The following is a 20,740-nucleotide window of genomic DNA, read 5'->3' on the forward strand; positions in this document are numbered from 1 at the left end:
AGAAAAATCAGAGAAGGTCTTTTTCTGGAGTATATTCAGCAAATATAAATACATGGAAGAAATACACATTTCCAATACTGAAAAATGTACAAGAATGAATAGATAATACCAGGTAGAACAGAAAGGGCAAAAATAATTACTTTAAATTGAGGCATGCTAAATCAATGAGCTCAAAACGAGTGATGGGTCTCTGTTATGTCATCAGTTATACTAATGAAGTAACTGATGTATTTTAGGCCTAGGAATATGTATTTATGCAGGTATATGTACAGAATAATACATGAATGATGGTTAATTTTAATATCTGACTTATTTACATAAATCATTGAAACTCAGAGAAATTATCTGGGATGCACACAGTGGGGAAGTTTCTATGAGAGCAGCCACAGAACTTGGTAATGGAGGAGACTGAAAGCTCTGCCTCAGGTAGTTAGAGCCAGATGCTTAGGCTACAAGAAGTTGGTTGCAATGAAGGAGAGAAAAAACACACAGGAATGATAGCATACAAGTATAAGGTGAAACGAAACATTTTAGAAAGTCTACATTGTCTTTAGGAGCATGGTAAATCAGGGTAGAGCTAAATACAAGTGTGAGATGCACTACTGTGCTACAATTCACCCTGGATGCCTTAATTTTTTTACATGACATATAAGGAATTTGTTTTATAAATGTATAATGGATATTCTCAATGTCTAATCGAGGTGCCTTGAATGCCTAGTCTCTCTCTTTTTTTTTATTTTTTTAACTTTGTATCCAAGTTATCTTTAGATGTTAATTTGGTATCTAATCTTAGATGATGTTTCACAATTACCCAGCTATCAATAAACTTCTTCAATGGGTATGCTATGATTTATAGTAATTTTCTTCTAGGTCAATCTGCTACTGGCTAAGCCATGTGTGTTTAGGATGCAACTGGACGTCTAGAAGGAGTTTTCAACCCTCAAAGGCTGTGTATGACATTCTGCTTTTTTGCAAAATCAGGCCACATTTGAAAAGTTATGGGGGAAAAAAAAAGCTTGAAAACAGTAACAGCAGCTCTCCATGTGTCTTTTATGCTAGAACTTACAATGATGGAAAAAATAATGACTAAATGTGTTAAATTGACAATTATTCAAAAAAATACTTCAAGACTAGCCAGAGTTCATGTGGCACAGAGAAATATTGTGATAGGAATAACTGCAGCTAAAAGGCATTGACAGAATGATTGTACTAAGATGTTGAGAGCTTAAAAAGATGGTCTTTAATGCATCTAACCAAGGCCAGTTCCAGCAGCTAGGTATTAATTAATTGCACACCAGTTGCTGCCTAACCTGTGAATCTGTAGTACTCAGATGTCTTTTTCTTTTTCTGAAGTCTAAGTTTTGCCCAGGTCTCATGAACCATCTAATGTGTAATGACAGTAGTTCTAATAAGCTAATATACATTTTCAGGCTTTCCTTATTTTCCTTGTGTTGTTACTGTGTGAGAACGACTATCGCTTTCTTGAGGAAGGCAGGCAAAACACACATCACTTAGAAGATTCAACTGGTATTTATTGTTATCAAAAGCCTAAGGAATAAACAGCGAAGACAGATCATACCATCCAAGCAACAGTGTCATACTACCCAGAGGCTCTTGGAAATAAGAGTCACAAAGTCCTCATCCTCTGCCCATATAGAGAATGTGCCATTCCTAGCTCATGCCATGCTTGACAGGATCCTGTCTGGCCTATCCTAGAATTTAGAAAGATCCTATCCTACCAATCTTTATTGCGATATTTTCTCATGAACCACAGGGTGCTGAAGCTCTTAAGGAACTCTGGAAATGAAGAAATATCTTGGTGTTGTTTACCCACTGTGCCACAGTATCAGTGTGCTCCAATAAGTTGTCATAAAAATCAGGAAAATGTAACCATAAACTTCTTTAGTTTTGAAGATCTATATGAGTCACACCTCAGAGAAAGATTTTAAAGCCCCAGCTACAGAATTTTAAACTGTTTTATAGAAGTATTGTTTTGCTTTCTCAATTCACAGGTTTCCAGCCTCCTTGGTATATTCTAAATTAATAACAGGACTGTCTTATATCTATTCTTCCTCAAGAGGAGAAAAAAAAAAGCATAGAATGACTGCCAAATCTCACTGACTATATAGAAAAATTATGCCATCAGCTCAAAATTGATGTAAAATGACTTCATCCCTTGAAGGGAGGGAAGGTAATAAGTTTTGGAGTCACAATCCCTAACTGAGCCAACCAATCAAGATTAATGCTATCTTCTGGGCTTCAGAATGTAGATTACTCCGAGGTAATTGATCACTGTAATTCCACCTATTCATACTGAGAACAGCCCATGTTTATAGTTGAAGTATGAAATTCATGAACAGTGTTATGCCCAGTTTTGGAGAAAGAAAACAACAAAAAAACCAAATCAAGTTATGCTACCTCATAAAGTATTTTTTAAGAGCTAAGGAACATCTGCTGAAACCTCTGTGTAATTGTCAGTCCATACAGAAATAGTTCATCATGGCTGCTCACTAATTATCCTTGTGTTCACAACTCTGAATTGTTGGTAAATCTTAACATTGCAAGACACTTCTACAAACAAGTGTTCTTTCTATGTTCCTACATTAGTCACTGTAAATGCCACTTAGCCATTGACTTTACAAATATGGCACATTGCAGTGCAAGTAATCATATGTTACAAATCAAAAGTGAGATGTGTATTACTGTCATATAGGCTGCTGGTATACTATTTCTTCACCTAAATTCAAATTCTCTCTTTGTCATGAGTAGCAGTAAGCAAGTTGCTTATTATCATTTTTATTATTATTATTCCTATTAATTATTTACATTTCAGTGAAGTACAGAAATGAAAACTAAGATCAGGGTCTCATTATGACTGGTGTTCAAGGAGGTTCCAGGAATATTACATCCTGTTGCTGGATGTTACATACACCACATCTTCAGATCCTTAGGAGAGGGCAAGACAGTCTCCTCAGCACCTAGCTAATTTTGTAAGCCAGTGAGGAGACCACAGGCAGGATTTATTCTACATTCTTCTAGTCTTCCTGCATCCTTCCTTCGTCTTTCAGAAAGTGTTGCCTTGTAAAGAAAAAGGCAATTTAATTTTCTGTTAAAAAATTTAGTATTTAGGTATAGTTGTGCTATATGGTTCACAGTCAAGACTGCTTTGAGTAGCTGCTCAGCAGTCATAAAAAGCTCCACATCTTTTTAGTAATTTATATATCTATACATCTAAATATATTTTCCAAGATAAACATGCTCAGAAAACTTTTAAAAAGCATTGACATTTCCAGTGGTTTAGCCAAAATATTGTAATGCTTCTTTACATTACAAGTGCAGTGGTACAGAAAGATGCAGTCACTGCTCCCTTATCTCCACTTCTAACATAGATAATGATGCTGGTCTCTATGTGAGTCCTTGGTACTAAACTGTGGATTTTGATATTTGGTAATAATAAGTGTTTGAAAAGTTTCTTTTCTCAGATTCCTTTAAAATATACCTATTGGTAGCTGACAATTTAAGTTCAAGAGGAAGCATATGACCATGATCCTTATAATCTTGTGTTGAATATCTTTACTGTACCATCTTTCTGAAAACATGTCAGTTTCAAAATATTCCAAGCATTTAATGTTCTCCTGAGAGCTAATTAGGTCACTTGTTCATGGCTTAGAATTATTTCAGCTTACATACACCAAAATATGTCTTAGGTTTCAGAATAGTTAACTTACAGTCTAGTAATTTGGAATATTTAATTGATATTTAAATAATTGCTGGTTTTTTGATAAAGGCCTCTGTAATGGTGTTTTCTTCAGAAGGGTTAAGTGTAGAAATTTCTTGTCTTTTTTTATAGAAAAGATAATTTGTCTTAGAAAAGACACTTGACTGAAAAAAGGCTGATTCTAAAATACCTGCTAGAAGCATCTACTTTACATGATGGTACTTAGTCTGAAATAAAGGTGAGTAAATCACATGGTTTGCTGGGGCTTTGGGGTTTTTTTTGGTAGTCTTGTTTGTGTTTTGAGGGTTTTTTTGTTACGAAAACAGGATCTTATGCTGGGCAAAGAAGTTATAAAAGAAGTCTACACTGATATGCCAGTTCTCTAGCTGTAGGGAGCATAAGTTAAGCATTAGAAGATCTCAAATGCAGCAGTGACTCTGTCTAAATTGTGTCTGTACTCAACAAGAAACATCAGATATCAGATGGAAAGGAGAATAAAGCCTGTCATATTTGTAAAGCACTTGCATCTCTCCCCCTTGGCTCCTATATTTTTGTTTCTAAGTTGTGGGAGGCATAAAAACTTATTTTTATTTTTGATAAGTGTTTTCACTGGTTATTCTCACTGTTTATATTGCTGCCTCTGGTAAGGAGGAGGCAGATGAGTAAAAAAATATTTCTCATGACCTTTTCTGTCCTGAAAATAAAAAACCTAAACCAACCTGCTTGTGATTTGTCATCTTGTTTACAAGTTAGCTAAGCTTTGCTTTTAAAAGGAACTCCTCTTATGATTTTATAAATTATGCTTGAAGGCAGTTTTACTTCTGTCATTTGGTGCAGCTGTGCAGGGAATATGTTGGAGAATTTGATATACTATTGACATTATTTTATGAAAGCAGTGTCAGGTTTTATTTGTGCAGATGATAGCTAAGAGACCCAAGTGACTGGCAGTTATTACTGGGAACATCAAAGAATATAACCAGATGGGAATGAAGTACACCCAAATATGGGACAAAAAAGTTATGCCAATTTGCTGTACACTGTGTCAAGACATAAGGCATTTAATGGCATTACAGGTTTCCAGACCAGGTGTATTCTTTTAAATTGAATAGTTTTGTTTAACCTAGGGGGAGGGGGGGGGAAAGGGAATATCATCGAAAAAAAAAGAGTGGTTGTCTTGATGACTTCTTCATGCTGAGATACCCAGCATCTCTGCAAACAGGACAGCTGTTGCAGAGCAACTCATGATAATTTTATTCACAAAATGTACAAAAATAGTACCTGAAACATCAGCACGGTTATTATATGGATGGCATACAAATTAGTAAATACCCAGTTTAGGATGGCAACTGAGTCAAGCCCATTCTACAGCTCATGTGTTCCAGAAGTGGCAGCATGTTTGACCCTTCAACGACCTCTCTCAACTCCTCCTGCACTTACTTCTGAGGATGATGCACCCAGGTGCTACTCAGCTGCTTTTGGAGTTACCAATAAAAAAGGAGATGCATCTCCAATCTGTAACTGGACAGGAAAGAGCTCTAGGATCTACAGCACTCAGGTATTCTACCTAGTGAGCAGCTACACACGAAGTCTTGCGCTGCTTTCGCTATGTTTGTTTCCACCTTGTACGGACACAGGAATGAAACTTCACACACCTCAAATATCAGAACATTTCTTACCATTGTAACATCAGCACACAGCAGAATAAATGCAGTAATCTTATTCCTCTTGATGCTGTTGTCTTCAATTCTCCAAACAATTCTACATTGTTAAAGTTTCATATCTGTATACAAAACCTGCAGATTGCTGCTATAAAAAATTTACCAGGGAGGTACAAAGTATTTTTTGACCAAGCCTGTGGCAGTGGAAGTACTAATGAAAGAATTTGAACAATTTGTTTCTGTTGTTTGAACAAGAAACCATAAAGAGATAACAAAAGTTATCGCCACAGGAAAGCAGCTGGAGTCAATTTTCAAGGTAAGCATCCAGTCTTATTCATCCCTCTTAATAATCTCCTTCAAACAGTGATGATACAGGGCTGTTTAGCAGATCAAGTGAAGGAAAAGGAAAGCAAACACGATGATGTTTCAGATATTATAATAAAAATTAATTTTTAATTTTTTAATGGCCAAACATACTGGAATAATGAAATAAAATAGATATACTGAAACAAGAATATGTTTTTGTGTAAAATAAATGGAATTCACAAATCACTGTTACATATATACAAATTTAATGAGAATATGGCGTTACTAGGAAAACACATTGTGTGGTTTACATTAAGCATAGCATTCAAATCTCATAAGGGAATATTAAAAAAAGGGTATGACTTTCATATAAAAACTCATATACTTATTTGGTTTTCATTTTACACTTTCTTCTTTGAAACCAGAAACACCTGAAATATTTATTTTAAGTATGAAGACTTTTATCCCCCAACATGGCAGAAGAAGCTGACATTTCAAAAAACTCTTTAAGTATTTCTGGATTGAACTTAGTTTATAGCAACAAGTACTGTTGCTGATAACACTCTAGGGCCAGAGAACCAAAAAAATTGTGCTAAATATTTACTATTCAGAATTAAATGATGGACCAGATCGATGAAAAAAAGATGAATACAAAGTTTTTAATGTATTTTGATGGTTGTAATAATGTTTATACTTTTATGCAAGGAAGTGTACTGACAATTGATGTATTTTCACGTTAGATATTGTAGTGTGTCAGAACATTGTAAATAATCTCTAATTTGGCTTTATTTATACAAAGTAGAGACTTGCTGAGCATCAGTAAAATCAAAATGTTAGTACCATCTAGCTGCAAATTTAAGGCTGGCATGGTTATAGCTCATGACTTGTTTTATGGAATCAACATGGAATTGTTTTGCTCTTTTTAACTGGTCACGAGGCAAAGCCAGCTGTGATGTAAGATATCACAAATTTATCAAAACTTATAATTTGATTTATGCTTGCATGAAATCTGAGTGTATATTATGTATCACCTGCTGTTTATCATGTCTAATCAACCAGGTGCAATTCTGGCAATGTATTTCATTATAACATTACTACTGTATAATTACATAATGATGCTATTATTGCATTATTCAGATTATAATATAATAATACATATATAATACATAATAGTAAATAATAATACTGGCTGTAAAAGTATCCTCTTGGTATTAATAATCTGTGATATTTCTGATGCTATTCTGGTTGTGTGTATTAAAACCACAGAACAGTTTTTGTTCATCTGTATTCTATTTCAGCCTCAAGATTTTGACCAATGATAGAAAAAGTGATATTTTAAAATAAAATATGTTGACCTGACCAGAACAAACAGGCCTCACCTCTTAAATCTTCTCAATTTACATTTAGTAAAGAAGTAATTCAGGAAAATGAAGAAGGGTAGAATGGGAGTGCTGGAAACAATGATACATGGATTCCTTGACATCTGAAGGATGTTTCCTATAGCAGTCCAAAAGTCCCAAGTGATACTTCTGCCTTGTGAAAAGCCTCAGACCTTGCAGAGAAATCCTCTGTCCAGTATCAGCTACTGTTTTAAAATGAAGGAGATGAAACTTGGGAGACGGAAGTTGCAGGAGTTGAGTCAAGCTGGTGAATATTCAGGCAACCATGTTAAATAATTTGTCAGAGAGAAGACGAAGTATGTTATCTGCTGAGCACTCATTTTCAATGTTTGTGTCTTCTTCTGTCACTTGTATACAGTTAATCACTTTGATTGTGTTTTCAAAGGGCACTATCTTAGATTCTCTAGTTCAAGCTGAAGCTTGATCCAACAGTGGTGCTCAAGAAAGCTGATATAATATATCAAGGAACAAAAGCTGCCAGGAATAACATGGTATGTAGGAGAGGCTTATAGATTCAGTGAAGAAGATCAAAACTATCCATGCTGGTTAGTAACTGTCAAAGGCAGAGAAGTATCACAAAAGGAAAGCATTTCTTCCAAATCAGGTATTTCAGCCCCAACACTGAACAGCACTGGTTCTTGATATGGGGAACATATAATGGTGGGAGCAAAGTTATCTGCTCTCCCACTACCTAAATATACTGAAGTCTAGGGTGCTCAGTGTAGCTATGGCTATCATTTCCAAAAGGTTATGGAAGGAATATTTAGTTTAGTGGTAGCTGCTAGGGAGAGCCACCCTATCTAGTAGCCCTTTTCCCTCCATTCTCCTGTGTCCCCAAATGTGGTCAAAGTGACACAACTCTGTGCAAGGTTTTTCCAAGTAAACTCTACCCCTTCTTTTAAGTCAGCATGTCGTACATCTTATGGCTGTCAGGTTCTTGAGCAGCAAAATGTCACTGTCTGCTGAGAAGCCCAGAGCTGGCTCTGCCAGCAGCTAAATCAGGAATATGCTGGTTATCAGCATTTAGAGAGGATGTTCAGTCTCTGGTCTTCAGGGGGTCTGACACAGTGCTTTTCAAGCAACCACCAGATAAATGCCAGAACTTCCAAGAATCAAGTTCTCTGATGAAAACAGCTTCCAAAATTGACTAGAAATGTAATCTGCTTCCCATGGATGAGTGCTAAATAAGAGAAAAAGCTAAGTACAAGAAAACAAAGAAATGGAAAAAAATCTGTAAGCTAGAGGACATATATTCATAAAATCAAAAATTTTTAATGTCAGAATGTGTTAGGGGAGCACCTTGTACTTCTTGACTTTTGTTCTGACATTTTACACTAGGATGAACACAAAACATTAATGGTTTGCTTTTTTTCTTACCTGATATAGAAAGTGTTTTCAGAAAGAAGCAAAACACACAGTATTTCTGCAGCTGGTGTGCAAATAACCTTTTTGAAACTGTAACAGTCTTGGCATTTTTTGAATTATAAAACCATCTTCAGACTGGATGAAAAATGGTCAGCTCCAAAAGAACAAAGTTTGCCAGCCTCAGGCTGTGTTCACAGAACTTTCCAAATACACAGCAGAATGACAAATTTGCAAAACAGCAAATTACCAAACTATGCCTTAACAATGAACAACATTTTGTCCTGTACTTTGCCCAATATCACCTCTAACATGGGCTGAAAAATTGCTTCTTGAATAATGTATTTGGAGAACAAATTCCATTGCTCCTCAGACATTGCACAGAGTCTAGTTAATGTTTCTTTCATTATTCAACCAGCTACTCAGATTTTATTTGTCAAATGCTACAATAGCAATCTAGTATGCTTTTCAAGTAATGATCACCTCTAAATACTACATAAACCCAGTGTGGGACTTCTCCAAAATTAGAGCACGCTTTCTGTGGATTATTTCACATGGATGTAGCTTTGTGAATGTCACACACGCAATATTCAGAACAAAAAAGAATCAAAAGTCAGAGTACTAATAAAGCTGGTAGCCACGTGGCAAATTTTAATAAGAAAATCACCATCATCTCTCCTTAATGAGAACTAGAAGGAATAATTTTGATTTTTAGCTGGAGTGTTTTAGATTGAGTATATGGAAGAGGAAGGCAGGGATTTGTTAAGAAAGCATGAGTCTGTCTCAGGATGTTGTGTATTTTCCTTTCCAGATATTTGAAGAAAGGGAAAGACACCTATCTGGGTGTTTAGGCAGAGAAATTACGGCAAACATAATTTAGAGAAATATTTAAAGGAGAATATATCATCAACAGAAAATCAGAAAGGATCACTGAGAAGGAAGAAATAAAGAATGAACCCAGATACTCCAGCTGCTGTTTCACTAAAAAGCTGACAGGAGTCTCGCAGCAAAAGCAGAGGGTAGTCTTGATTGTTCAAGGGGTTTTCTTCTTTTCAGTAGTCAAAGAGAATAATTTATGATAGTGAGATTCTTTACAGAACTAGGCAGAAATGGCTCACATACTCTTTGGTTAAATCACATGTACTGAAATGAGTTTCCAAGAGGTGTTCTTCTTTTTCACAGTAATTCATTCTGAGAGGCTGTTTGGAGAGATTGTTTTTGTTAGAACTACTGCAGAAAGAGTTGAGAAGGAGCATGGGAAGACTGTACCCTTAGTGCACTTGGAAGCAGTAGGAAATGTCACACAAACTGATGAGCAGTTCCAAAACGCAGAAGTAACACAGGAAACTTGTTTTTATTGTACAATATCCTCTGGAGTTCCCTGCTAGGTTTGTTTTGTGAGGACTTGCTCGAACATGCAAAGTTTTCATTTTTGTTGTTATGGATATGAATATTTGCTTTCCAGAATCACTTCTGCTGTTTCCAGTCCTGGATTGGTTCAGAGACACCAATCTGTGAGCTGCCCTGAGGTGTCCCTCACCCCACACTGGGTGGTGTGTCTTTATTTCGAACTTCAAAAATTATGTATTACATATCTATGCTTCTAGTCAGTCAGGATCAGGCTTCTCTATGAGATGCTTAAGTTCACTGATCTCCAAAGGCCATAATTTCCTTTCCTTCATCTTTTATTTTGCCAATACCTAGCTGTAGCAATTTGAATGCCCAACACCCTTGGCAGAGGAGTTGAACTTCACTGACGTGCAGCTCTTGCATGCCTTTGGGAGTATTTGAATGCCCTTCTGCCTTAACCCTTCCCAGTTTTGTCCCACACAGAGTTGTCTCACACACAGTATTTATGCCTTGCTTCCTGGCAAGAGAGAGACAAAAGGCAGAGCCAATACCTGCTGCCTTCCCTGTCCTTTTTTAGAGTCTGCTGGCAGGGAAGAGTAATGGGAAAACTGTCACTGTGTTTAAGGGCTGAAACCCTGTCTGGCCTTATGTCAGCTTATCAAGAGAAGGGTTTGCAGGTTCTCTGTGGTCTTTCGTCCGACAACGTACCTTCCATTAGGATTTTTTGGGATGTGACACTTTAATTTTGCAGTACATTAATTTTGCTAGTGGTTCACTAGAAGTGAAACATAAATAATGCAAAGCGTTTGTGGGGACAAATGCAAAAGGGTTTAGATGCAGCAGTGGTGAGAACAAAGACACAAATACAGTAAATAATGTATTAGATTAGTAGGAGATTAATTTCCTCATTTTTCTTCAAATTTATTATTGTGGAGACCTGTACAGGGAACTGCAATGACACTTGAATCTTTGGAGCAGACTTCTGAAGCAGCAGAGGTCAAAGTGCAAAAGAAGAGCATGCAAAATTTTACACAGAAGGTGTAACACCTCACTGGCCTTTCTGCTAGCCTTATTCAGGATACATGTGTTTGTCCCCACAAGTGACCTTACTGCAACAGATGACTGTGGAAGAACATCCCACTTGCTAGTCCATTTGGAAGAAACAGTTTAAAAAGGAATGCAAATGGCTTGTAAAGGCAGCAGTCCTGAAGACAAACAAGAGCTTGATAGGTACTTAGAAATGTTGACCTCCTAGGAGAAATTTTCTTCTTTTCTCCTGCGTACATAAATGCAAGGCAGCATGGCAGAGCTGCTGGTAGCTCTGTCCTGATGAGCGGAAAGGACTCCACTACTAAATAAGTAGTAAAATAGGTATGTTTATTCCAGCGCTGGGACGCATGGGGGATCACTCCTCCGAAATCATGCGTGCCGACAGCTGCATTCAGCTCGGTATTTATCGGGTTACAAGTTCCATATTCATTAAGTTTCTCAATAAGCCTATACATATTCATCACCTAGCCCCACCCAGCCTCGCTTCGTATTATAATGAACCCAAAAGTCATTTGCATCCGCGTTGTGCTTGCGCAGTGTTGTTTGGTGGCTTTGGTAGGGGTCTTCCGAGGGTCTTTTTGATGAAGTCAGGAGTCTTCATCATCCTGAACTTTTCACCTTTCTCCCCTGTGCATGCTCTTTTATACCCCTGGCCTGAGTTTAAGCTTCGAGACTGGTTTGAGCTAGTTTTGGGTTGAGCGCAGGATGTCTGTCTGAGACTCCCCCTGGCCTTATCAGTGGTCTCTTATCTTTTCTTCCTGCTCTGGTATGCTGACCAAGCTAGATGCATTGTTCCTAACAAACTAATTCTTCTGCTTCCCATCCCCCTGATTCAGTCCCTTCTCTGAGGCTCATGGTGTAAGTTATTTCCACCATGCTACACCATTGCAAACTGTACGGCCACTACAGAGCTACTTGATCTTCCTTCTGTGTTACTTGGGGACTAAGTTGTTAGCTATTAAAGACTTACTGACATTCATTAAAGACAGAAGAAGGATCTCAGCTGGAACCAGGAAGTTTATCCATGTTTGTGCAACTTGAGATAAACTACCTTCAGTGGTTTTAGAAGAGATCAAAGCTCCTAGCTATTTCTGCTTCTAGAAACATTCTTGCCTTTAGTCAGAAATGTGTCTCATACATGAGAGATGCATAAAGACTGCTTTTTAAGTCCTTCTTAAAAACAGTGAGAAAGAACTAAACCAAATAATCAGATTTTTTTCTGGATAACCATCACACATCTAACAGCTGGTCAGCTGCATGCTGCAGTTACTAGTTAGACCATACCTTAGAAGTGAATACTTTAACTAAGGGCACAAGTTAACCCATTAGCTCCTGAAGAAAAATATAAACAGCTTGATTCCAAATTCTTGCTTCCTTGGCACAAAAATCAGCAATTACAAAAAAAAAAAGCATTTTATTAGTCTGCACATATTCCAGAGATATTGAAAAATATATATTTTTCTTCCTCACCTGAATTCTAGCTCTGAGAAATTTGATGAAACAGTAACAAAATAGCATAGGGTAAAAAAGCAAGAGGAGCATATTCCTGTGCTTCACCTTTGGGGAAGAAAATAGGTCAAGGAAAAGATGGAGGGTTTGGGTGGGGAATCTGAGTGATGATGGATGACTGCAAAACAACAAATCTCCTCTTAATTCAGGACCAGGAAGGCAGAGGCAGAAGCTTTCCAAAAAGGAAGGCAGAAAACAACCTTGGTCCCATTTCTAAGGTTTTACTAGGTTCCAGCAGTTGTTAGCCAAACACCCCATACAACCTACTCCAGGGCTTCTACGTAAGGGCTCTTGGTTTCTATTCCACTGAAGTTAGGAATGATCTCTCACAGCCCTGAGAGTTCTCACTGTAAAAACTGAGCAGACTACATCTGCTAAATAATCTGTTAGCAAGTATACACGTGTTTAAAAATATGGTGCCTGGTATGCATGCTAAACCTCAACTTTCTATTGGAGTCCTTCTCAGCAGATGTATGGAACAGATAAAAGCACATGGGATGTGATCCAGCTCACTCTTAGCTGATGGAAAGATCCTCATTGATTTCCATGAGCTGCAGGTGAGTCTAACAGTGTACCAGAATTTCAGAGCTTGTTTATACACTGTAATCAGCTGCTGAACAAAATTACCTTTCATGGTCAGTTTTGATGCTTAGTCTGCCCCTTGCCCCCTTCACAAATTATTCCTGTTCTTCTGGTACATTTTCAAGGAAGAAAGCACAGTGCATCCCCATAATGTCCACCCTATGCCTTCCGAGTGAGACTTCTACAAAATGCGTGTTAACACCTCTTGGTAAATTGCAATTGAACTTCAAGAAAAGTCTTTCTTTTTAGGTTTGCAGGGTTTTTTGTTTGTGTTTGGCTTGGTTTATTTTCATTGTTTTACTGGATAAATTTTCAGGTACAAGTCACCCACATAAAAACACAATCCCAAGAATAGGGCTAATGTCAGCAAGTTGCAATGTCCAGTCAAGGTAGTAGTAATGTTACCTGTGAGTTGGTTCAATGTATGAGAGTAGTGTGGGATTTTTTTTTTCCCCAAGACTAACAATTCATTCTTATGAGATAAATGCTTATTTGAAAAGATCCTTTCTTATTTTTTTAACCCCAGACATTTTTAGAGACAGTTCTGCCTGGCTTCTGGATTTCCAGAGGTTAAATAATACATCAAATTTGAAGTGATAGGAGAAGAGCAGCTAACGCAATTCACTACATTAACTTTTATTTCGATTATATGGAAATATAATCTAGCCTGGGAAATATATGAAATTGTTCAGGGTCACAGAATAACCCACTTCATATGCACGTTAGGCAGTTACAATAAGTTAAACATCCCTCTACTGTCCAATATTTGCATGTATTTCACTCATAATTCCTCTGTTTCTGGTTAAGGTAGCACTAGGCAAGCCATGATATAGTTCCATCTAGGAAAAAAACCCTATTTTTTAATGAGACTTTCTGTCACTATAGTCTTTTATCGTTGCTTGCATTGGCTCACTCAGTGTTCTCAAAAGTCAGAATAATAGATTTCTTTGGTTCAGGAGATGTTCCTGAGGGTAATACTTTGCCTTTGCTATTTAAAACCTGTAAAATGCCTGCCCAGAAAGACTACAATCAATAAAACAGACCCTGAACAAGGAATGGATAATAGCATTTTTAGTCTAGAAAGAAAAATAAACAAAATATCCCCACATTCGATGGCATGTACATTTGTGCCTGTGGATGTCTGTGCTATTTGATGCTAGCTGAAACTGGTAGCTTTTTCCCCCCAAAACAGATTTTGGTCCATTCCCTTTGAAGTTATGTATCTTCTCATACTCCATCCCTGAGATCCAGTAGAGCAATTGAACCGCCCTGCCCATCAGCTTTATTGCAGAAGAAGAATGAATGTGTGTAGTGACACCAGGATGTGCCACTACATTGCTTTAGTTGCCTCAGGTATTTTTGCAATGAGGTTTTCTTTATGATGTATAAAACAGAACTTTGTAGGTGCAAATGAACTATGAATGTGTTTGGAAATGAAAGATTTTGTGAATGTGTCAAGAAAGTTGGAATTAAAATGAGAAAAAAATTGATGTAGTGTATAAACTTTGATTGTCCAAAAGGAGAAAAGCTGTAAAGTAAAATTATTGATTAAAACCCATCTCATTCTTCCATGCAAGCAAACACACCATGATATGTTCTAACATATCAGAAGCTATATTCCTCAATGTGGGAAAGCTGAAACAGAAATGTTGCTGCATGCATACGAAATGGGCTGCGACCTGATGGAACAGTTATGAGTGAGGAGCCTGGTGTTCGGTGTGCAAGGATGCAAAACTGCAGATCAGCGACTGACAGGACACACTGGAGTGTATCTTTGAAACCATGACAGAAGCATTTGAAGGGTACAAATGAAAGTTAACCCTCATGTGTCTGCCACTCAAGCCTTTAAAAAGACGGCATTAGTACAAGAAAGAGAGAGACAAATGGGATTTTTCTGCCCAAATATATATTTTGGTATGAGATTATTTAAATAAATGCAACAAGCCAGTAAGGTACAGAGTTGTGGCAAAGTTCAGAGAGTCACAAGAACTATTTAAGAGCTGGAAGCACAATAATCTGTTCCAGAAAGCATGGACTGCTTAGTTACTAAACTGTTAAGTATATTTTCATTGCTTTCAGCTTATTCTCACAAATTTCTAATAGGTTTGCTTTTTATCTGAGCCTCCAACCTCACTTCTTGGTTTTGTGATATAGTCAGAGATATATCTGGAGAAGGATGGAAAACAAGCTTCTAGGTTCAGAGGAGTCAGCCTTGCTCCAGAGAGTTTTTATAACGTACAGCAACACAATATGACAAAGTTGTAAGCATGATGCTTTTGTGGTGCTGGGAGCAGTTTGTGGGTGAGATGCATAGCAAACAGGCCTTTCAGAGGTGGAGGTAACAACTCATGCATCAGGAGTGTCCATGTTCAGAATTTGTAAACTTTTTTTTCAAAGCATCACCATGAGAAAAACAAACAAAGGCCAGGTTGGATGGGGCTTTGAGCAACCTGGTCTGGTGAAAGGTGTCCCTTCCCATTGCAGAGGGGTTAGAATGAGATGATATTCAATGTCCCTTTCAAAACAAACCAGTCTTTGATTCTAAATCTGGATTCCTTACCCAGCATTTGAGATTCTAGGTAACAGAAGTTAGTTATTTCACCTGATCATGAGTCATAAACATTTGCTATAAATTGAGGTGAATGATTAAACCCAGTAAAAAGTGAATTCAGACTGAGTGTGATAAAAAACATTTCTCTCCACAATATTTAAAACACAAAGAAGCTTAAAAAAGATAATCATAAAATTATCAGATAAGAGATGCACTTCTGGCAACCTCTAATCAAAAAGGGTAGCATTAGCAAAAAGCAGGGAGGAAAAACGGTCAAACTTCAAGCATAGCTTGAGAAACTATCTCCTAGACATGTCATACTGTTTCTAGAAGGTGACCAAGGGAATTCCCTTTTTCCTATATTTAGGGAAAATTTGTATTGCTTGTCATAGAGATAGAGGCACATTGGAGCAGGCTGACTGCAAAAAGACATTTTATTTTGTGAGCATTTTGAATGTCAAGTATTAAACATGATATCCAGAAGATAGGCATTACACATGAGCCTGATTTCCAACCCAGATAGTAAGACCCGTTTTGTCTCCAAGAACTAAGATCATAGATAAGCACTGCATGTTAGGAAAGAGACTGCAAGTCTTCTGTAGAAAGAAGTGCTGCCTGGCTAGCCTTCAGGAGTCCCGGGAGGATGCTGTCAGGGCCCTGGGTTCTTCCCTTCTCCCTCTCTCCCCCAGCAGTTTAGCAGCCCTCACACACAGGCAGTGTCCTGATAGATGTCAATGAGCATGGAGAGAAAAGGTTATCTGATGGACTTCTTGAAAAGCTTTTGAACACATTTTTTAAGGGTTATTGAAGAAAAAAATATTTTCATGAGACTGGAAGAAAATATGTTTTATTGACTGAAGTTTATTAATAGGTAGGAAGCAAATTGTAGGTCTTGAAGGTCATCTTCATGGTGATGAAGGATCAGCAAGGGGATTCCTTAAGAATCAGTGCTGGAAGTGGATTTATTGAATCACAATTACTGAAACATCATCATCGACCTGGAAAATAAACAAACAATGAAATCTCAAAATCTGAGAGGATGCAGAGATCTCTCAAACAATCAAATTCCTTCTGAAGGGCTGTAGAAAATCCTTCTTTGGTAAAGCTTGATTCCATCACTAGTGTCAGATGAGCTTCAGTGTAGCCAAATGTAAAGCAAAGGGAAAATAATTGAAACTCTGCTTACCTGCAGTTGAACTACAGCTCAGACTCCTGGTGTTGCCTCAGCATACTGTGCAAAAGTAAGCTAGAAAAATTGTGGACATCTTTAGGACAGTATAAGGAAATAAATGGGAGGGGCCATCATTTTGCCACTGTGCAAAACCTCAAGGCATGCAGTCTCAAGCACTGCAGCCCAAGGGCAGGATAGTAAGAGAAGGTGCAGAAAGGACAACTAAATGGCCTAAAAGGGGTGCGACATCAAACATCTATTAAGAGACAATACCTTTCTGTAATCATAATGTTCTGGATTGGTGTACCTTGTCAGGAGTAAAAAATATAAAACACCTGCCTTAGGAAATTTAAAGTCCAAGTGACAGCAGCTTTTAATGACATCAGAACCTTTATTATGACCTTTCAAAGTAGCATTAGGTTTTTTCCTATAATTTTGCCCGAAAGTTTAATAAAACTATCCAAACAAGAAAGTGTCTATCTTCTATTTCTTGCTACTTACAATAGTAATATTATAACAAATTAATAGCTGAGAGAGAGTGCACTCATATTTTATACCCAGGTACCTCATTTTGCTACCAGAGGAACAAACAGGAAATTTTCTTGAAAAAAATAGGCAAAAACTGTTCTCTGTGTCTTTCAAAGTGTATTACTCTGGCTTTGCAGGTTTAGCAAATACAATGTATAAATAAGTATGGAGTTTGATATTTCAAGTTTGATTCCTAAATATAATAATCAAACAGTTGCTACAGCAGCATAAACAGACATAAGTGGAGAAAACAAAAATGATTGCTCTGACCAAGAGAAATAAGCCAATGTTCAGGCACAGAGAAATTGTTGCTTGTCAGAACGACAACTGGCAACTTTGCTTGTTTCTGCTTTTTCTCCAGCCAAATTGCCTATCATTTCGGGTTTTATATTTTATTAGGAATTGCATCCAAGAGGGATATTCAATATTTGGCCCAATTTTTCTAGACTTTTGAAAAAGGCGATCCTTTGCCATCAACAGAAAAGAAAAAACATAAATTCTTTAACCTGTGGCTCTTGCAGGAACTATTAGGAGCTATGATTGCTAAATTTCAGGGACAAGTTCTTGGTAATGATATGGAAAATTGTTTTGATATACAGAATGGAAACTCTTTTCCTGAGCAACCTGATGAACACCAATAATTAATGCTTCTTGGCATCAGAGAAGTAAAATCAGTTTTATGCCTGCCTAAAACAGACATGTCAGGAGCATGGAAGAGCAAAGATTTAGGTCTATTGCAACACACATACCTGTGTGTGTCATGATTATTTGGGGCCAACATCATGACAGATGTAGTTGCAGGGCATTAGAAGGAACTTTTGAAACAAACGTGGAGTTAGCCTAAAAAGAAATAAAGAAAGAGGCATGAAAAGTAGTAGTGGAAGGGGAGAAACCCTGGAGTGGCAGCAGACCATTGATAGAGGAACCCCCCTATAAATGTCATGTCTGGGTGGCAGCATGGGCAGCACGGGCAGCACGTGGGACTCCCTCACCCTGAGCTGTCTGGGGCCATGGGGACTTTCTGACCATCCAGAGTGTGTGGAGCTGCAGGGTCACAGGTGGGACCAGAGAGCCCACAACAGCCAAGGGAGAGAGGGGAAGAATGGGGCAATCCATCCTCTCCAAAGAGAGGATGGGGATCTGCCACCACAGCTGCAGTGGGTGCAGGTGTGAGCAGAATGGGGCATGTGCCCATGGCAGTGAGAGCACTTGTGCATGTATGGGATTAGAGTTTTTTGTCATTGATCTGAGAAAGGTGTTTCACAAGCTGTAGGCATTTATTAGCATTTCACAAATTGTAATTCACTGATTGCCAGTTAATTATCAAAGAATCATAGATTGGGTTGGGTTGGAAGGAAGCCTTAAAGCTCATCCAGTCCAATCCTCCTGCAACGATCAGGGACCTCTTCCGCTAGATCAGGCTGTTTCAAGCCATGTCCAACCTGATATATCCAGGATGGAGCATGTACCACCTCTCTGGACAGCTTTTAAAAAAATAAAATGCTGTAACTGCAGTTAATAAACCAATAAACCACCTCAATTCTGATTTGGTTAAACTATGTGAACTGTGCAAATTTTTCCTTGTGCCAAAATTCTGCTGAACAACATAGGCAATCTATTGAACTCACAAGCATCAATAAAGGTTTGGGTCATGACCTTAACTACTTGCTGGCTTCTGGGTCAGTAGTTTGTAAAAAAAAAGAAATGTGTATAACTGTATTACTGGTGCTTTTGGTGTGTTAGCAGAATGGCACAGAGTAGAAGAGCAAGGCAGGAGGGAATAAGGGGTCAACACTGACTTCCTGCTGGTCCGAGCCATGAGACAAATTAAAGTAACTGTGAAAATCATAATCTCAGTCCCTGGGACAAGACCAGTTAGGACTCGTACAGTATGATAGGGGCTCAATTGCATTTTGAATTAGCTAAAGCAAAGAACGCTAGGAGAAAACTCACTGTCTGTGCTTCGTGTAGCCATTTGTGTGACAACTGCTGACTGCACTCTGAGAGGGGAGTGAGGAAATTATAAAAGAGGAGGGTAAAACTTGGCAGCCAAAGGGGTGTGCAGCTGGCTAGAAAGAAAGTGGATGTGTCCACAGGCAGCTGCCGAGTGCATTGAGCCTGGGAAAGCCTGGCAGGCTGAGATGAAAGGCTACTGCAGGAAAAGAAACAGAATCATGGGAACAGGTCTGGGAAGCCAGAGTGGCAGGTCCTGCTGAGGACTGGGATCCAGAAATGTGGGGTGGATATATCTGCAAGTCAAGCAAGGATGATAATGATGAAGAGTGAAGTGTAACACCTATGCAGACACAAAAAAGAAAACAAAACCAAAACCCACAAAACAACCTGGCCATCACCACTGTGGGGAAGAGAAAGAGGTGAACTACGTATGGGTTATCAGAGTGAATATATTATTCATATGGAATTTAACAAGATCATGGAAAAAAATGATTTTTTACCATGATGTCAGGTCACAAAAATAGATCATTAGGAGGAATAATGGAGGGCTAGGGGGTTTTATGAAGAGCATGAGAACTGTCAAGTACTCCCAGTGTTTCAAAAGACCTCAAAGAAGAAACCCAGATGGGAAATCTTCAGGTCCATCTCCAAAACTTATTAAAATTTATAGGAAAAGGCAGCAAGTGGGGTAGTCATGCTAGGAGGTGTGAAAGTCATAAAATTGGAATTTGGATCAGAACAAAAGGGTATTTGATGCCATCAGTGCAGCAGCTTTTGATCTGATACATGATTCCTTAAAGAACCTATCATGCTGTATAATACAGGAACAACTCAGTATGGAAATGCAGGTATTTATGTCTCAAGTAGTCACAGGGCAGGGGCAGGAGGCACTGGATGGACTGCCAAGGAAGGGTAAGCCCCATGCCTTTTCTGAAATTATGAAACAAGGCAGGTGTCAGCTGTAGTGATGCCTTAAAGACCTGTGTAGTGGTTTGTTCCAAAATACTCATTACTATTTACCTTCTGTGAGATAAGAATTAGGAGAAAGCAAAGCAGGCACAAAACTTGAAAGAATATAAAGTTTATTACCAGACCTAAAAGAAGGGGAAAAAGGAAAAAAAAAAAAAATCATCCCACACCTTCAGAACTCTTCTCCTCCCCCCACCTTTCCCCCTTCTCCCACTGCAAAAAGACAACCCTTGAGATGTTCAGTCTGTTTACCACTTCCATAATAACCTTGTTCAGTTCACTTAGGGAGAGGAGTCTCTCATGCTATGGAGACATCTCCACAAGAAATTCTCTCATGTCTTCAGTATCACAACGAGACAGCCGCCCGGGTTGGTTCTCTGTTCACATGTGAGAGTCCCTTCCCCCGACTTACAGCTTTTCCCACAACTGCTTTCGAGGGTCCAATCTTGAGCTGCTGCGGTACCATTTTAAGGTTGAGCTGTTCAAAAAACAAAGGTTCTCTTCACCCATCTCTGGGAGCATCTTCATCTCTAGGGATAGAGGCCCTCCCCCTTCCCTGGGAGCAAAAGGGTCCCCATCATCTTCATCTCTAGGACTATCTCTGGGAGCATCTCTAGGAACAGAGGTCTT

The sequence above is a fragment of the Corvus brachyrhynchos genome, unplaced genomic scaffold (genome assembly GCF_000691975.1).
Source record: "Corvus brachyrhynchos isolate BGI_N302 unplaced genomic scaffold, ASM69197v1 scaffold23, whole genome shotgun sequence".
Classification (NCBI taxonomy): domain Eukaryota; kingdom Metazoa; phylum Chordata; class Aves; order Passeriformes; family Corvidae; genus Corvus; species Corvus brachyrhynchos.